Raw genomic sequence first — 6923 nt, forward strand, 5'->3', positions numbered from 1 at the left:
ATGTGAGAGTCCAGCTAAGCTGTCCCATGAACCAATCTCCTAAGCAGTCAGACTCAGGGAAATAGCAGGCAGACAGTCCCCCCACCCTGCCCCTCAAGGGTAATGGCAGTTAAACCAATGAACCAGAGTGGCTGCCCCTAAAGTAATTAATAAATCACTGGAGTCCAAGAGAAGTAGAAAACTCTCCAGCAAACAGTGTTCAGGACACTTGCTATGACCTCCTCTGCCTTGAATACCCATGGCACACTAGCCACACAGACCGAGACCGGCCCTGACTGCTCTCAAGGTGCCGCTCCCAGATTCCGCCTGGCCTGTCTCAGTTTCAGAGGGAGGTCATTCATTCCAATGGGATGTGACAGGTGCCATCTTCAGGCGCCTGGCTCTGCTCCCAGCAACAGAGACTGTCGCTGCCTGCAAATCCCCCAAGTGCTATGCTGGTCTGAGGAGAGCAAGCCCTGAGGTGGGGAGATGACCTTTCCAGAACTCAGAAACTCAAGGTGGGATGGCAAGGGCTGTGTTGCAGAATGAGCCCTGGGCTGGAAGGTTGGACATCTGGCTTCTAGTCTCATTTTATCTACGAAACTTGCTAGACGAAGTTGGGTAAGTCACTTCCCTTTTCTAGATTTCTGCAATGCCCCATGTGGTGTGAGAAGGTTATACTGGATTATCTCTAATGACTCTCTCAGTCCTGATAAATCCTGAAATTGAAAAAAGAAAACACCTTTTTTAAAAAAAAAAATCTCCATTTCTAGTTAAAATTTCTTTGGGAACACCTTCTCCAGGGCTTCAGTTTTGTTAACTTGTCACCAAATCCTTCACTTTCAAGTGTTCATTCAGTACTTGGTGACATTTACTAGTATTCAAGTTCCACCTAAGAAACAGAGTCCTCATGGATTATGTGGAGCATTTTTTTTTCTCTCCTGCTGTGCCAATTCTGCCCTTGGGGCTTGGCCACAGATGGAGTTCTGTGGGTGGGGAATGAGCCTTTGGCACTCAAACTTCAACCTAGACAGGCTAGGCAGCTGCTTAAGAGAAAGTTCCCCTCAGCTTTGTATTTTCAAATACTTTTATGTTGAAATAATGGCACAATAAAGAGTTGTTTACAATATTAAAGTTTTGGTTTCATAGAAGTTGAAAACGAAGCAATTGTTACCAGAGGCCAGGATTTAAATATAATAATACATGTGTGGATCAAAATATCACACAGTACCCTACAAATAAGCACATTTTTATGTTACTGTGTATCAGTTAAAGGTAAATAGAAATAGCAAAATGCTTGCACATTCCACCATATTAACAACTGTCCCCTCCGCCTCAGTGGAAAATATGCTGTATTTGGACTTTGTTCCTAAACATGTTGGAATACATCTAGAAATAAGAACATTCGTAGCTGGAAAAATTGTCAGGCTTTGTGAGGGCTTCTGGACTCAGAAAAGGGTATGTGTCTAGTATCACTGGCAGTATATACAGTCTGAAGAGAGTCAATAAGTATATAGTCTGTAGATTTCAGTTTGCACATGTATAGCAAATGCAAGGAAGGCAGGCACAAGAGAATGATACACTAGCAGCAATCCAAATAAAGTCTTATGTTAATTTCTCCTTCATCAACTTGCCAAAGCCTGCTTAAACATCTGCAGGTCACACTAGACAGAGAAGAACTTCAGAGCTAGTAATTGTCAGGAGCTCCTCTGGCCACAGGTCTGGGAGGACTTGTAATATATCGAAACATATGCTTCTTTTTATGCTCATCCCCCAAATACTTGTAACTGGAAGCCACAAAATTTTCTACATGAAAAACTCAATTGTATGTATTGTTTATTTTGTAGTGTACACTGTACCTCTGTATAGTTTTTTTATATGCAATACCATTTGCTTTTCTGGATCAGGGCATAAAGAAAGGATCACCTACCTACTTTTTCTTTTTTGTGACATTTTCTGTACCCCCTTAGTTTGTACTATTCTCTCCAACCCCACCCTGTTAAGGCTTACAGAGTTGGAAAATTCTTTCATCCTGCCTACCCCCTCATTCAAAGAACAAAATGCTTTACAAGATTAAGTGAACACTTTGGATTTTTTAACTTGATTTTTATCTTTTCATTCAACCAGAGGGGTTTGTGTGTGGGAGATGCACTTGTCAACTAAAAGCAATTTCTCTGCCTCCTTGGGGACTGAGGTGTAATCGTGGCTCTGTCTTTCTGATGTCAGAATGAAACTCGAATTTTCTTGAGTGGTGTCAGCACACTGACAGACAACTCCTGGGATCTAGCAAGGAGGACTAGTAAAGAATGTGCTGTGGGGAGAGAGAACTGGAGACTCAGCTCATTTTTCTTCCCCTGGGTGACTTTATACCACTGGCTACTTAGTTTACCTCACCCCTATAACTTAAAAACACAAGAATAAAATTTCTCCACTTCCACATTACAAGCATTAGTAGAGGACTTTGTCAGGTTTTTGTTTAGAAGGAATAAAACTATAGGATGAAATTTCATGGAAGCACTATATCTTAAAATGCTATTAAACAACTGAAAGAAAGGTCTAGTTTTCCTTGTACAATTCTCCCTAAGGGATTAAAAAAAAAAAAAAAAGAATCACAAGATCGTCGGAGGCTCAAGACCCATAAAATTCCCTCATGATTTCTCGGATAGAGTCACCGTGAACTCAGATATCCCAAGCGGAAACCAGGAAGGCAGAATCTTGAGGTCCTTGGTACTGGGGTTTCCTTTATCAAGTATGTATGATTGACATGAACAACATATGGACATTTTATTAGTCTTCTCAAATCAGGGTATGTTGGGAGGCAGGGTTCCTAATCTACCATTCCCTCTACAGGCATATAGGTAGGGTCATTATTGTCTCATGTGAGGGTGGGACTAAGATCCATCCTCCATTTCATAGAAGTTCAGGGACACAGCCTTGCTCACATTCATTCATCTGGTCATGTACTGCGATGTTGGCCTCATTCATGAGGTCTTAACTCCAAACACTCAGCTATTTCTACATTGCTTCACCTCCCTCTTCCTTAACAAAAAGAGCCCAACACATAGGATACTCAAATGAAAAATCTGACTAGGCAGTGCTAAAATACAAGGACTCTCAGAAAGTTCAAACAGATGAACTTTTTGAATATGCCTGAACTATAAAGGTTAAGTTTTAAGAGCTGGTCCATTTTTTTGTAGTACATATTCATCCATTTCCCTAAGAGGAAGTAGAGTGGGGTTAAAATGATCTTTTTTTTTTTCTGATGACTGCCCCAAGGTTTCTTGTAGCTTAGATAAAATGGTAAGAGTGGCACAGGGTGTATGACAGATTTATTTCCTTGGTAATACAGTTTTCCCAATTTTAGTGAGCATACCTCCCCAATGAGTAACCTTTGAAATGTAAATTTCTGGTCCTTATGCCCAGAATGTTTTTGTTTGTTTCCTTTTGTTTATAAGGAAGGTTTCCTGGGGATTGGATCTAGGGCGCTAAAAAAATTCTTATTTGGAGATAGGGTCTCACATAGCTTTGTAGACTGGCCTGGAATTTGTGCTTCCCGAGCTTTGATCTACTGACTGGGATAGATTATAAGTGTGCCGTCATGCCAGACCGGAAATTTTTATTCAGCAGAACAGAAGTGAGTGTGTATTGTTAGAATGCACCTGAATTGATGTTTCTTGCCCCAAACACTATACCCTAAGAAACAATGAGCACTGACAAATTCTAAAGACCTTTGAGTCTTAGAGCTGTACTGAATTATCAACCATTGTTTGCCTGGTAATAAGCACTTTTGTACTTAAAGAGAAAGGAAGGTCTGAAGCTTTCCTTTTGAACGTCACTGAGTCCCTAGATGACTTCATCACTGTGCTAAAGACCCCACAGTAGATTTATGCCTAAATTAGGATCAGAGTTCATGGTTCTTATTGTATTATAGAAGAGGAGACTTAAGATACAGTTAACAGTTAAGCGTTAGACCTTGAACTATCAGGATGAGGACAATGATGCGCTACATGTCCTAGTCAGGAATGGTTGAGGCTCATGAGTAAGTTTCTGATACTTTTATGAGGCTACTGAGGACTCTTTTGCACTAGGAAAGATGACCTAACTGAATACGTACTTCCATATAGGAAATGAGCTTTCTCCCAGTCACCAAAGTGACCAATGCTACTAGCACAACCCCAAACTATAGTCCCAAATAATTAGTATATCTGGCTTAGTATGCTGTTCAACAAAGATATTATTATTTTTTGAGTAGAGTTTTCTAACTAGAGAATAATATGTTTATTAAAGAAAAATTGAAAAATGCTACAATATGAAAATAATAAAACAGTTAAAATTGTCCATAATTGAATTGCCTAAATACAATCATGATTAAGATTCCAATGTGGGTTTTTTTTGCAGCGTTTTTCCTACATATAGGTATATTATTTATTTGTACTGTCTGGATTATAGTGTTCACACATTTTGCATCCTGACTTATTTTCATTTGAAAATATCATAAGCGTATTTTCAGATTATCATATAAGCTTCCAAATTATATATTTAAAAATAATTGCATAATAATTCATCCATTGAACCAGCATTATTTGCATTACTAAATATGGCACCTAGAGGGCATTTGGTAAATATTTGTTGAATGAATTAGGAGATTGATGGATGAATGCATTGCCCTATTATGTGACATTTAGTTAAAGTAAAGATTTTTCAAATGGAACTTTATTATTTTGTTTCTAGAATTATGAACTCTACATTTCTCTTTCTCCCCTGCCTCCTGAAGTGTACATGTGTTGGCTTGTTAACAACTATTGGCACCTGTATTTTACAAATGAGAAAACAAAGAGGTTGAACATCTCTCTCAAGGTTACATACCTGGTGCATAGCACAGCTGGATTCTCCATCTAGGTTTGTGAGTGTTTTGGCATTTTTAACTTTACCACATTACACTTCTTGAAAAAATATTTAAAAGGCCATAGAGAAGGATTACATCCTGGGCTTAGAATTCAGTTAGAGCTAGTCTGAAAGCAAGAAATTCAACTACTAAACACCTAAAAGAGGAACAGGTAAGTAGGTAGCCTTTTTGTCATGAGTAAGTCAAACAAAAATTAATTTAGTTGAAAAATTTAAAAGTAGAACTCCCCTGAGGCCATAAAGAGGCTGGTAAGCTGAAGAGAATAAGTAAGGTCACCACCCAGAACCTGAAGGTGGGCTTTCTTAGGTATCACACTTGTTTGGTTTGGGTGACCGAGTATTTGCACAGCAGAAATTGGCAAAGGAGCTCGCGATGGATGCTTGATGGTTTTTAAAAGCTATGGGAAATTGGAAATGCTTTAGAAATGGTGCAAACGATAAGGGATACCATGTTTCCCGGAAAGAACGAAGATGAGTTGAAACCCTTTCAATTCTAGCTGTAGCTCTACTGTACTAAGAAGCACGTGGGCATGTACAGGTTAGTTTTCCTGCTTATGCACCCCTTCTGCCACATTAACACTAATACCAGTGGTTAGCCAAGCAAATGTAATAACCGCTCTACTCAAAGGACCCGAGCTTGCAGCTTCAACTCCTCTGGCCCACAAATGAGCTGGTGGACGGTTTTTCTTCTTTTCCCACCTTCCCACTTTTGAGTGACAGAGCACCATTTTCCCAGTGGAGACACTCTGGGCACAGAGTCACATCTGTACATCTAGCAATGAAGAAAAGGGGTAGAAAGGAATGTGGGTTTTAAGGCTGAGAGGCAAAAAGAAAATTAGCTTTAGAAATTTTGTGTGCCCCTGCCCCGTGTGGTCTCTGGTGGCTGCTATGTCTCTCTCAGGACTGGGGAGGGGTAAGAGCTGGTTTACTACTACCAGGAGTCCCAAGCATTGAGCCCACTTCAGGACGTGCTTTCCATATGTATATAAAAATTAAAAGTACAAAGCCTTAAGATAAGTGCAAATATAGCCAACACAGTACCACCCCTCACTGAAATATCAAATATCAAATTCTTTCTAAAAATAAATGGTGGTGCCCCTCCTATACCGGGACTCTGACAAAAACATAGGCCATAGCTGTTAAGTTGGCTACAACAGGAACCCCCCCCCCCCCATTTATGAGTACTGGACACTGTGTATCTCCAGGGCAGGTAGGAATCAAACCCCTTAAAATAAAATTTACCAGGCAGGAGAATATTGCTTCCTTTTCTGAGAAAAATCTCAAGGCCAAGAAAATAAAATTTCTCTGAGATTCTTCCTGTGGGAAAAAGTCAACTCTCCTATTTACATTCTGGGTCCTCAACAAGGAACCGGAGCTTTAAAATTAAATCGTATTTGGTGCTAAACTTGCTGGGGTGAGGTGTCTCTTAAAAATGGGGGAGTGAGTGTTGGACAGGAGAGGGAAATGTTCCTAAGGATTTAGGCCTCATTTAGATTCAGGGGTTTGGACACCAGGACTAATTTCCGCTGAGACTGGGCTTACTGACAGCTGGGATGACCTCCGCTAAAACATGGAGGTTTCTAGGGGCTGGGATATAGATCTGAGGTTCGCTGGGACAGGTGCACTATGTTGTCCTCAAGCGGAGGAGCTTCTGGAAACAGGCCTGATTTTAAATGCTCTATCAAGGGCAACAGGGGGTCGAGGACAGAAGGCCCTCCTCAGATTTGGGGCTCACCAGGACTAAAATGCCTTCACCCCTCAAAATGTGACCTCCCAAAGGATAGGAGCTTGGTACTGTCCTCAAAGTCAGAGCTTCTCTAGACAGGAGCTGGGTTCTGGACTCCCTTTGCGTGGGGGGAAGGGGCTGCAGGGCCTATGGCCCTCCCCTCCGGCGGGAGGGGGCCTCTTCTGAGGCCCTGCCCCCTTTCTGACAAGCTTGAGGTGTCCGGTGACGGTGACCAAGATTCTTAGTGCTGGGTGCAGGGTGCGGCCCAGGGCGTGGTCACCGGGGGCTACTTAGAGCAGTTCTAGCGGGGCGA

The sequence above is a fragment of the Micromys minutus genome, assembly GCF_963924665.1.
Source record: "Micromys minutus genome assembly, chromosome: X".
Lineage (NCBI taxonomy): Eukaryota > Metazoa > Chordata > Mammalia > Rodentia > Muridae > Micromys > Micromys minutus.